Source organism: Apteryx rowi, unplaced genomic scaffold, assembly GCF_003343035.1.
Source record: "Apteryx rowi isolate R43461 unplaced genomic scaffold, aptRow1 scaffold_601, whole genome shotgun sequence".
Classification (NCBI taxonomy): Eukaryota; Metazoa; Chordata; class Aves; order Apterygiformes; family Apterygidae; genus Apteryx; species Apteryx rowi.
Genome location: NW_020450874.1, coordinates 369,975 through 382,645, shown reverse-complemented (window position 1 = coordinate 382,645; position 12,671 = coordinate 369,975). Strand labels below are relative to the sequence as shown.

Genomic DNA, 12,671 nt, shown 5'->3' with positions numbered 1-12,671 from the left:
GAGACCCAGTGATTTGTCATGTAGGCATACCATGTCATTGGGCTACATAAGCCCCAATGAGGATGTTAGATGTAGCTTGGCAGCTCTCCATATTGAGCATTACAAGATTTTAAGGACTGTATGTATGTGTAAAGAAAAGAATGTTTTTGAGAGCCAGCCTGTAGCACATTCCCACTTCTGGATAGTTCACTCCATTCAGGCACTTCTGCTAGTGTGTCTCCAACATCAGAGCAATGTGGAGCATTGCATCATTCAAAGCCATATGAAAAAACAGAATAAACAGCATGAATTCAATATCAGGTAGGCTAAAGGTGTGTGTGGAGGGGGAAGCATAGTAAAATTTAATGTAAAGTAGACACTAAGATTTTGAGTTGAAAACGAAGGTGGTAACTATGCTGAAAAATCTGCAGTTACAATGTTACCAGTAGAGTGCCAACTAAATCATTTGTCGATAATATAAGGCCTCCCCAGACATCCAGCCACTGAAATAACTTATTAATCATGAGTATCTTTTTAAAGCAGCCTATTTTAAGCTTTACTAGTAAATCTTAGCCCTGAACAACTTGTCGAGGGTTTTTTATTCAGTTATTTCTATCCCTTTCCTCTAAAAAGTTGGTACTTGAGACAACAGTGCAGATTCCTTGAGGGAGCTCTCAGGACTGCAGTTGTTCTACAGATAGAGCTAAGAAATTGGGATTGTCAGCGTTCAGATCCATAATTTCCATCAGGAAATTGAGAGAAATTAGAGAAAATGAGACTAGATGCAAAATTTGGATCTCGATCTAAACTTCTAATTCAAGATGTCATTTTGGATCCATTGTAATTATAAAGCCTATTCCACTTCAAATGCTCTTTCCAAGTCTATTTCTAYTCCTTCCAGTCTTACCATTTTTGGATCTGACTGGGATCTTACTTTGACTAAGCTTAGACTAGCAAAACTTCACTAGCTTCAGTGTAATTAAATTTGATTTACAGTGGTGGAGTTATATCCAAGTTAAACCAATGGTTTTGACAGGCCTATTGTCAGTGCTAGTCTCATTTTGTAAAAATCAAAATTTTTTCCCATTTGCTGTCACTGTGACAATAATACCCAATGACTTGCCATGACAGCATGGGCAGGGGTGTGAGTTGTGATAAAAATGAAGCCATAAAAACATTTCTCTTGGCATCAAAAATAAACCTGAAGTAGATTAATACTACCATTTTCTCTTCAAACATCTAACTCTTCCATGCTATCTTTCCACCAGATTGTTAAAAATCCTTGGCTGCTATTTCTAAACTGTGTGATGTGTAATAAGTTTTTTTTGCTTTAGCTCTTTTAAGATTGGAGAGTGCTGATGCAGAGTTATCAAGCTAATAAATTCAGGATTTAGCGTTTACCTTGGCACTTTAAGGCAATATTTTATTACTTCTCGCAATTACAGGAAAGTCCTGAGGAGACCTTGGGTGCTGTATACAGTATAAATATGAATATTGATTCAGTCAGTCAGGAAGACATTATTTGATATAGTACATCTGCTTTCTAGTGTTCATCTTTGGTCACTGTAGATAAATAATGTAAAAGGAATTAGAACCATAAATAAAGCTTCTGCAAAGGAACCATAGCTCTGACACAAGAAGCAGTATGTAATAAATATGCATATGAGAGCACCCTATTAATAAGATAACTAGTATTCAAGGTTCTGTAGTAACACTCTCAATCGTGCCATGAATCAGATGCCAACCATGTTCCCTAGAGGCCAGCTACTAATTCCTTGGCTAAGCAGCAATATAAGCAACATTACTTTAAACAAGGGCTGCTTCTCCTCTACTCCTTAACTATCCTACAGTGCAGAAATTGTAATGAAAACAGATATGGAGCCCAGCCAGACAGCAGTCTGCAATCCAATAAAATGGATATAATTGCACAGAGACAGGTTTTTCTTTTAACATTTTTTATCAAATTGATGTTAAATATATGCAGTTTCTTAAAATTCTTATTATCATTCCTATAAGTAGATGTACTTAATGACCTTCAAAGTGATGTATTTGTAGATCAACAGATTGGATAAGACACATGCCATATGGCCATGATTCAGCAAAAGAATAAAATACATTCTTAACTTTATGCTTATGAGTAATCCCACTCTTAAGCAGCCAAATAYTCAGCATGAGCTTATTTTCAGCGGGAGTTAGCCACATGTTTAAAGTGAAAGGTATGTGTAAGTGCTTTGTCAAATAAGATATAAATTTTTTACATTCTAACAATTTCCTTGACAAATAATTCAGCATAAAATAAAAAATTATAATTGTTGACTACAGTATCTCTGAAATCTGGTAGGTTCTAAACATTACTGTAAATGTTGCTTATTGAGAAATATGTAGAAGTTTACTGGTATTTCAGCTCTCAACTCAGCATCCATATTTACAAATAAGCTGTAATTCCAGAAAAAAGAAAGAAAAAAAGACTAATTCATAACACATTGAATGCACACCACCACTGCATCATTGCAGTCTAAAGCAATCCCACGCTGTCTAGAGCAGAGTTTCTAGGCCCCTTTTGCACCCTTCAGTACCTTAACTGCCAAAGTCTCTATTAGCTGCTCCTGTTTCCTGGATTCCTGCTTACCAGCTGAACAGAAGCTCCTGCACATAACTGGAACCTGATACACCCAAATCATGAGTGAGTTAAAGACTAAAGATGAAGGCTATTCTTAATCAAGAACCAGACAATCAGTAAACAACTAAAAGAAGCCATTACATGCAGATTCCCCCCAAAATTCCCAAAAGCAGAAGCCCAGATCTAGGTAAAACAAGATCCAGTGGGCTGGGACATGGAGCATGCCTCGCAACCCTTGCAGAAAGGCGAGGAGTTCCTGGAGCAGAGAGACTCTTCTCTGCAGTCATCCTCAGCCAGGATAATGAGTGCTTGCCAGCTGCCTGTCTGCACATGATGCTGACAGACAGCAGGGCTTTCAGTGAGGCCACAGCTGGGGACTGGGCTCCAGCAGGGCCCACAATTAAAGAGAGAGGCCTGCAGTGGACTCTCAAGGCAAGCAGTCCTGTGCAACAGCTGCCAGTCTTCCCCACAATTCAGGTTAAAGGCCACTTCCAGAACAGTCATTCTCATGTTGGCTGCGCTTCCGTGCAGCAGCTCAGCCATGATGTAGTGAGGGCTGTCCTCCTGTATGCACCTCCTGGTGCCAGCTCACTGTGCAGGTAATGCTGATCCTGCTTCTCCCAGGCRTCCATGTGCAGCCAGCTGCTAGTCCCCAGAAGGGCTCTAACACCTGCTGGCAGTCCCACCCCTTCTTCCACCTCCTTCCTCTTTTGTTCCTGGCCATTTGCTTCACACCAGCTCTGGAGCTGAGCTGGCTACATGGTGAACTGATTCAACTAGCTTATCCAGCAGAAAAATGTTGACTCTTCTGTCAGATTAGTTTATTGCTTACTTACTGAAGGAGGGGATGGGAACACACAGATTGTGTCAGAAGGAAGATGACAGTGGGGAAAAAAGGAACACCCTCTCGGGCAGTTAGATGCATCTCATGGAATTACACTTGGGAATTATCTGTCATTTCTGTTATCCAAAAAGCATTTGGATTTTTCAGCTGAGACCTGGCGAAAACCTTGCTAGTTCTGTTGGTATACCCGATAAGCCTGTTGTGGGAACAGTATACATGAAGTATGGAAGTCTAAGTACATGCCACTTTTGCTCTGAYTTTAGTCACAACCAAATTTACATATTTCATGCAGAAAAAATAGTCAATACTTTGCCAAGAATCTGAGAGACCCATTCAGGAATACATAACCTGGGGCATCTTTCTGCAAGAGGCTATTTATGCTTCCTTGTTACTGATACATAAGAACAAATTACACTGGAATTTGCCTTGTCGTAAGTTTGAGAGAGATTTCTTTATGCATGTATGAACAAAAGAACAAAACAGGCTGATGCGCACTTTACTAGTGAAATCCCTATTTTAAAAATATGTAGTTAACAAATTTGTACACAACACTCATGCATTACTCAATATTCACTCATGGAGACTTATGATGAGAATCATTTGTTAACATTCTTCAACAGCTATCAGAAACAGTAGATTAAGGTAGTTTGACATAATATTGTTTGTGTAAATACACAATTAAAGAGCACAAGAGATTACAAGGATGTATACATCAGCTTTAGCAGATAACTAGGACAATTATACCATCAGTAAGAGATGAATTGAGGATATAACACAAATTACTTATGCTGCCTTTGTGCAGGGTTTTCTTATGTCAAATAGCAATGGGCTTGAACAAAATATGACACGGCTTCTCTCTTCAGGCTTTACAAAATTTTCATTATCCATCTTAGATATTTTCTCCTAACACCTCACTTCTAGAGATCTGATTATTCCTGAAGTCACAGTCTCTATGCAAATCTGGTGATTTCAATAGATTGGCACAAACGGAGCTCATAATTGATTCCTGAACAGCTCAAATCTTTTCAACCACAAATATTTGCTAGACAAACTAAGGAAACGACATTACTCTTCATAAACAGACACATGCAGATGACCTGGTAGTTTAAGAGAGCTGATATTGTCTATGCAAAATAACTGATTTGGCACATTTCTTCCCAGTGAGCACAATAATAGGTGGAGTTCATGTACCACTTATACTTTTAATGCTTACATACAATAGTCGCCATGATTGTAATTCACATATACCACTTGCAAAACATCCAAGTTGCACCAAGGTACCTGTACCATCACAGTTCAAACAGGACAACCTGCCAAAAGGCAAATGCAGTTTTATGGTATGAAAGGCTTTCTGAGGGGATGTGTATTCTCAGAACAAACCAGGATAAAGCATGGCCTTCCTTCTAAAGATTCCAGTCATGACTATTTGAGTAAAATATTATACCCATGACTTAAATACACTAATGTAAAAACTATGCATTATCTCAAGGTCTAAAAACTTTTCCACCATTTTCAAGTGTAAATGAAATTTGGCTGCAAACTGCAAACTGTAAGATGAGTGAGACCATAAGGACCCATTTCTACAGGAATTTGAATGTAGTTACAAGAAAGAAGAAGCTTGGGCCTGGTTATTCCTTTGCTTTCTCATTCTAACTTAATATTGTTATTTTCTAAAGGTAAAGTTAAAAAACAGTTCTGTTCTCAAAAGGAATTACATAATTATTGTTTCATAACATTTCTCTAACTGCAAACTATTCTTTTATTCTTTCTAATCAACAGCAAAAATATAATCTATCTGAGATGTATTTTAGGGTAAAACAGGTTCAAATGAACTGATGCTGGAAGGTTAGCATCCTGCAACTGAAACGTAGTCAATAGCTGAGATGAGATACAAACTAATTTGCAGATTGACAAAGCTCCACACCAGTTTTCTGCAGATTTAACTGTGCATTTTTAGCAAACTAAGAAAAACACAACATATTTATGTCATTAAAGAGACATGGCTTAGGATGTATGCAAAGAATACAAAACATTGTTTTAGAGACTTCTTTTGAATAGAACTATACTTAAGTCTGCTCAAAATGGAATTATTAATGATTAGTTCATATGTGGAGCTTCATTCAGTTACACAAATGCAACTTGTTATTTGAGTCAGGGTTGTTCAATAGAGGGTTCAAGGTCCTCTCCAATGACTAATAGTAACCATAATTGCTAGAGGAAAAGAAGGCCTGATGGTAAAGCATCAAACGTGAACACTTGAGATGCATAAACAGAAACTGAAGCACCATGCAAAAACAGGAATAATGCAAACTTAACGTATCAGTCCCTATTTTAGTTGAAACAGCTTATAATCTCCACTTCACTTTGGGATATATGTTTAAATTCACACTTCAACTCAGTAAAGTGAACAAAAACCTAAAACCCTATCTGAATTCCCAAACTCATGGTGACAGAGACTGAAGTGAGGCACAGAGTGCCACTACCCCCTTCCAGGGGCTTGTGTTGAGGGGCAGTTCAGCTGCAGCGCAGCCCCGTGCCCTTGCAGCAGCTGGGAAAGAGCTGGGGGAAGAGCTGTGAGAAGCCTCCCTGGGGCCTCCTCGTCTTCACTCAGAAAATGTGTTTAAGCCCAGGCCCTCATCCCTGCTTGACCTGTGCCGCAGGCACGCTTGTTCCCAGCCACATACTTTGCTGACGCAGACCTGCTGACTTGACTCCTTGGCCTGATGTCGGACCCTCCTCAGCCCCAGGGCTGGTGTGGCAGCCACAGGCCCCTCGGCTGCCCAGGGTCACCGTCCCCGGCCCTGCTCTGCTCTCCTCATTTGGGGGCTGCAGACCTGTGCCCTCATTGGGGAGGCCCTGCCTGTCCTGCTGTCGCCCTCAGCTCCCGGCCCACCTTCCCTTCTGGAGCAGCCCACTCTCCTGCTCCCTGACACCTGGATTCAAATATAGATCTGGGCTTATATGCTCAAAAGCAGTTAGGTGTGGATTTTTTGATTACAACTGTTAAAGATATGAAAAACTAGGATTCAAGTCCAAAATCACATTTTGGAAGTACAGCAGTTTGGATTTACCTTAATCTTCTATATGTAGACATTAGAAACAGGCCTGCAGTCAACAGAAAAATTCTGTATGATTTGATCTGGCCCGCACTTTCAGTATCTACAATAAAAAGAATCAAAAGGACATTGGGCAGCTCTCAGAAATTCAGTATGTTTGCCTAATTTTGGCTGCCACTATAATGACTCAGATAAAATACAATGCGCTAAGCATGCCTTTTAATAGCAATTACAAGAAAATGCCTTTTAATGATACCTGGATTTGGTCAAACAAGTTAGGAACTCTGGCATACTGTATCAGCCCACAAGAAATATGGTTGACTGACTCAAAAACTAAGTTCAGTAACCTGAAAGCTTTTTAAACTGTACATGAGGAAGTTTTCATATAGAAAAATAGGGTATGAACTTCTCATGAGTCAGCTGTTCTATGGTAATTTCCCTCTGCACACATTCCTATTTTAAGGCAAATGCAGCCAACACAAGATTACAAGAAATTAGTTATCTTTTTTTTTTAACCTCATGTACTTAGGTAGTTTCTATGGGAGAGCTGATGCAAGCCATACAAACAAACAAACTTATAAGAACTTGTTGCTCAAGTTCTTTGCTGCTTTGCATCTTGTGCAACTACTTAGACAAGTGCAAAACGAGTGCTAAAATCATCCTGAATGAAAAAGTATACTCTGATGTGACGAGCCTTCAACCTTGTAAGGAGAATTAGACCCTGAGATTCTAACAATCCTTGTAAAGGCTAGCATGCTAAAGTTTTCCCATCTGAGCAGAAAGCAGAAAATACCACTACTAATTTTGTTGTCTTTGTCAAAGTCAAAAAATCTCAAAGTATTTTGCCGACAAAAGTGTTGCCAACAAAACTCCTATGTAAAGAGTACAAATATAGGGTAAGTGAGATGCAAGCTTTTCAGTTTACCTGGAGTTTGCTGTTAAAGTTCTTCATTTACCTTTATGGCTTGTTATGCATGATCTACAAAACAACGTAAAGCAAACAAGCTTTCTATCATATAAAACTACACCAATACTACTTCCATAATAGCAAAGGAGTAAGAAAGGAGAACAGAGAAGAATTCAGGAAATAGAGACCAAAATATTATGAATAGATTTGTGCAAATCTCATTCCTTCTGTTTTGTATAGATCTCTAAAAGAATCACCACAGGAGRTTCAGCTTTCTATCTTCACTTTGAGAATGGAGCATGTACACATGTATACAGTTCACAACAGCACTGTTGACATTCGACAGATGACTAGACTTGATAATTTTCACTGCACTTTTCAGCTAGTAAACCTGACTCTGGCACTCTGCTACTAAATGAACTCTGAGTGAGAGTTCAAAATGGCTTTATTTCAAACCCAAGAGAAGGACATGACCTTCTTAAGCAAACTGTGGGACTATTCTAGGGTACCCTCAAACTTAACTGTCCTTTTCATTCAAGAAATGTTTTTTCTTTTCCAGATAACCTATTCTAGAACTCAAAATTCACCAAAGTGCCAAATGATAATGCATAATGCAGAGTTAATGCATATACTTCATGTATTCTCATTTAGTACATATCTTCCCTTGTAGCTCTCAGTTTCCCCATGTGGTTAAATAATTGTCTTCAGAAACATAGTGTCACAATGATGTCAAGGTCCAGAATTTTGGAAGAAGAAGAAATCAAAATTAGTAACTTTGTAGGAAATCCGCCCCCTCGCCCCCCAAGTAATAAAGGTCAAATAATGCAAATGAGATGAATATCAATCATAACTTCACAAAGAAGATTTAACTGACTGTTGCTGCACAAAATGTCACTAAACTGTCACCCAGTAAAGTTCCTATAACTGACTGGAAAAGAAGTTCATTTTTATCTCCTGTCATCATGTATTAAAGGATTATGAAAAGCTACGTAACTAGTAAAGTGACTGTTCAGCTTTATCAGTTTTGACAGCTATCCCCAGCAAACATTTGCTTACATGATTATATGTTGTTATTATATTGTTGTTTATACACCATTTTACCAATTTTACTTTAATCAGTTTCACAAGCTCCCCATGCAAATTATTATGGTCCCACCTATACAAAATATCAAGTGTATTACAGGAGCTACCACTAGTATACAATATAGTTAGTTTGCATTGTTATGCCTAATTCAAACAGAAAGTTTAACATGCTGCAGGAGTCAAAAGAGCTCTTCCGCAGAACTCCATAAATACAATCTCCTCTCTCGAATCCAGTCTGTGTAAAGTCTGCTTTTAACTTCCTCAAAACTCAAGGGGTTTTTTTGTTGTCTTTATGACTAGAACTCTCCTACTACATATTGATCTTCTCTTATAATTGTACCTCCACTTATCTAGTTTATTAGTACCTTTGTCCCTTTTCAGTTTAGAAAGTCACTGTCAGAATCATCTTTCACTCTGACATATCCCAGAACATTTTTCTTTGTACCTGTTTATTGGCTTTTTATCGCTTGTGATATCAGTTTCTGACTTCTCAGAAGCCTCTATTATCTTTCTTAATTTCTCTTTTCTTGTTTGTTCTTCCTCAGTAAACTCACTATCTTATCACTTTCCTAGTGTTTCATCTTTTCCTGCTTACATCTTTATGCCTTCCAACATATGGCTCCAATACTGGTCCTAATATACCAAAAAAATGCTATCTGAGACGAACAGATTCTACAACACATAAATAATCTATAATTGTCAGTAACTGACAACAGGCAATCAAAGCCATCCTGAATGTCTGAAATCTGTCAGATAGCAAATCAGTGCCTTGAATACCTAGAATAGTTGGCCTGTTCTCATGTACCTTGGAAGCTGACTCACTGCTGTTCTGGGTTAAGTATTTGTTTCCCATGTCTTATTCATATTGCAAATCTTTGGAACAAGAAATGCACACTTTACTCATGTTGATAAAATGCAATATCTTTTAATAGTGGTTCTATATAGATACACTGATTATGATTAACATTAATGTCTTAGGTGAGATCCTCAAGCTTATTTCATCTAAAGTAAGCTGTAACTTGGAATTTCAAAATCACTGGAAGTTCCTTAGCTGGCTTTAATCAGTATTCTATTCTGGACCAGGCTATAGATATCTGAGGATTAAACTGTTTTCTAATCTACCTTTTCTATCTGAACCCCTTTAACAGCTACTAAAAAAAATGACTCCTGGTATAAATCAGTTACACAAGATACAAATTTGACCCCTAATGCTTTGCATAATCTTTCATTCAGGATGCTTATTAGAAACATTAGGCAACTTATTATCCCTTATTCTTTACTAATTGATATTCTTGTCATGATTCTATCTTTCTTATCTTCTACAATTAAATTCTACTAAGCAAGACTAAAATATTAATCTTTTATCCCATAAATATTTACATTTTTTTAAATATACCTATTTAAAAATGTATATGCATTTACTGTCATTTATGTTACTCTGTTCCATTATACATCCTTTATCTCCTATGCTTTATTATCCATTAAATCAGTACAGTTTAGTCATGTCTTCCCTCAGAAAAAAATTATATTTAATACTTCAACCATTTCATTTTTTACTTTCCCTTTCAATTTAATTTCAGATTTTACCTTGAATTGTTATTAATCTCTTCCTTTTACTCATTTGAACTTAAATAAAGGCTGTTAAGTCGATTRGTAATGTGATGTCATTTCTTGACTTCTACTTTTGTTCCTTAGTTTTACTCTACTTCATTTGTTTTATTTCCTTACTTTGAAACTGTTTAGTATTATTTTTCAAGGCTCTGTTTAGTTAGCAATTGAATTCTTGACTCAGGTTCAATGCAAACACAGAAAGCTGATTTTCCAGAATCTTTTTTTTCCCCTGAGCTAGAAAACAGCCTTTCCCACATACCCTTCCCCCTTTTTATTATTTCCTAGCAAAGACAGAAAGCTCCATTTTTAAAGTAAAATAATGCTTGATGCTTTTGTTAATGTGTGTCCTTTGCAATAGTCTTTGTAGTAAAAAGAGTCCAAATGAATAAAACATATAGAGAACAATTGTTAGTGGTTTTACCTTTTATAGACAGATGCATATTGAAAGAAGCCAAACACTCATTAGAGCCTATGTAACAGAACAATAAAATTAATACAAGGGCTGAATTAATCTTGCAGCAAAGTGTCAAGAAACCTCTAGGATTAGCAAGAATGGAGCATCTGAAAATAAAAAGCTAAAGGCAAAACTTCACCCCCAGCTCGAGTTTGTTCCCTTTGTAGCATGTTCAGAGTCTACTCAGAGGAGCCTTAATAGTTTAATATTCAAATTCATCAGCAAGAACTGAAATGTGTAATCACTAAGATAGTACGGTTATGTTCAAAAAATTGCAGGAATTTACACTTTTCTTAAAAATTGCATTTAGATGGATAAACAGATATGGCAGCAGGGGAGTTTAATTTTCCGGTAACCACATGATCATCAGCTATTTTTAAAGTACTGTCTCACAGGGGCTACTGGCAATGATAATTAGCTATAATTGACAATGTACTCATTGTGACATCTTATGACAGGGAAGAATTTGTATCACATCCCTACTTTAGTGCTTCAACATATTATAATAAATTAGCCTCACAACCTCAAAAGGATATTCAAGTTTCCTGTCTTTTTATATTTTTGTAACTGTATCATCTTTTCTAGTTCATTATTCTGAGTATTTCTATACCACTGAGTTAACTGTGTGTAGGAGTCTCTTACAAAATACTGTTTCCGTCTGCACATAGGATATATACTTCTATTTTCCCRATGTCTTGAAAAGATAGTTTTGTGGTTAAAGCAAAGGCCTGGAAGTCAACAGATTTCAGTCTTTTCCCTAGCTCTGTCACAGATCCTTGATGCCCTTGTGATGTTTTCCACATCTGAAAATGAGGGCAATAACACCTACCTAACAACCTCCAAGAGTACTTGTGAAGCTTTATTTTTCAGTGCTGTTAAGGGGGATGAAATGTTTGTCAGAAGGCAATGAAGGAGTACACAATATATTCTGATTGATCCAGCACCTTCACTTGAAGTGGATTGTAAGAATCATGATATCAGGCAGAATGACCACAGTTTCTTCTGGCCTGGTGCCCAGATGTGTTTAAAACTCTGATTCCTGGGCCTCCACCAATTTTGACAATTTTTGAAGTATCACTTCAGTTCTCTGCTTCTCTAAGTAGAAAATGAGAAGACACTACTTGCTTTCCACAGGATTTTCTGTATTTTGTAGTTGTATTGTAGGATTGCTGACTACTGGTAAATCATTTAACCTTGTCTGCTATTGTTTCCAAACTGCACAGAGGACTTGTAATATACAGTCATTAGCATACCCCTAGGCAAAAGCAATTATAAGSCAGTACTGTGAAAAGTTGCAGACTGTGAAGATGTATGCATTGTTCTGCACATGAGCAAGAAACTAGGCAGGAGTCATCTATGCAAATTTCTAGCAGAAGCTCAGAATCAGGTTGTTGCCTGAAAATACCAGTCTCTACTCAAAAATACTTTCAGACTTAGCAGAGTAAATGATACCTATACATACTCCAAGATCAAAGTTCAGAAGAGCTGAATTCAGTGTTTAGAGGTTGAGAGAAGGGGGGAAAAGAGAGGCTGAGATTTATTCTTTTTGCATGATTGCGGTTGACAAATTTAAACCTCTACTCTTTTCCTTTCAGTGCAAGTATTCACAATGCTCACAGTATAAAAGTGTCTATCCTAAGACAGAAATTGTATGCCACCTTTAGAAATAAGCTCCTTATTAATTTTGTCTAGAAATGAGTGCTGTTAAATTACCGATTTGTACTGAAATGAAGGCCTTCCTGAAGGATGTTGGGTTGGGATAAAAAATTCAGTAGATCTATCACAGCTCCACACATGTTTCATGAATAAATAGCTGTTTAATTAACATTAATATTAGAGCTGGTTGTGAGTTTTTCACAAGAATGCTTTTACCTAAAAAAATGAATTTCTGATTGTAAAGTCAAAATCAAATATTTCATTGTAGGTCTCCTTGACTTATATATTTTTTTCTGTCTTAAAAAGACTTTTTTTGTTTTGAAGTAATTCAACAAAGTATTAAATAGCATTTCCCAGACACAGTACTGCATTATAGAAATTGTAGGTTAGGTTTCCATTATTCTATGGCCTTGGTTCTGCAAGTAATATTTTCCACAATGCAACATGAACTTCTCTCTGAT

At 37.2% G+C, this 12,671-nt stretch overlaps 1 long non-coding RNA gene across 13 annotated transcripts in view; it reads right to left on the bottom strand.

The window, feature by feature from the left end:
• The window catches only part of LOC112974483, a 155,475-nt gene that overhangs the window by 124,488 nt on the left and 18,316 nt on the right, over positions 1–12,671 (bottom strand). The window contains exon 4 of one of the 13 annotated variants that reach the window (XR_003256296.1): positions 6,710–7,478. The exons of 11 other annotated variants lie outside the window; for them this stretch is intronic. This is a non-coding gene — a long non-coding RNA (uncharacterized LOC112974483). Of the gene's footprint in view, positions 1–6,709; positions 7,479–10,427; positions 10,570–12,671 lie in introns of those variants that run through there. One more of the 13 variants, XR_003256297.1, reaches the window with a different exon arrangement.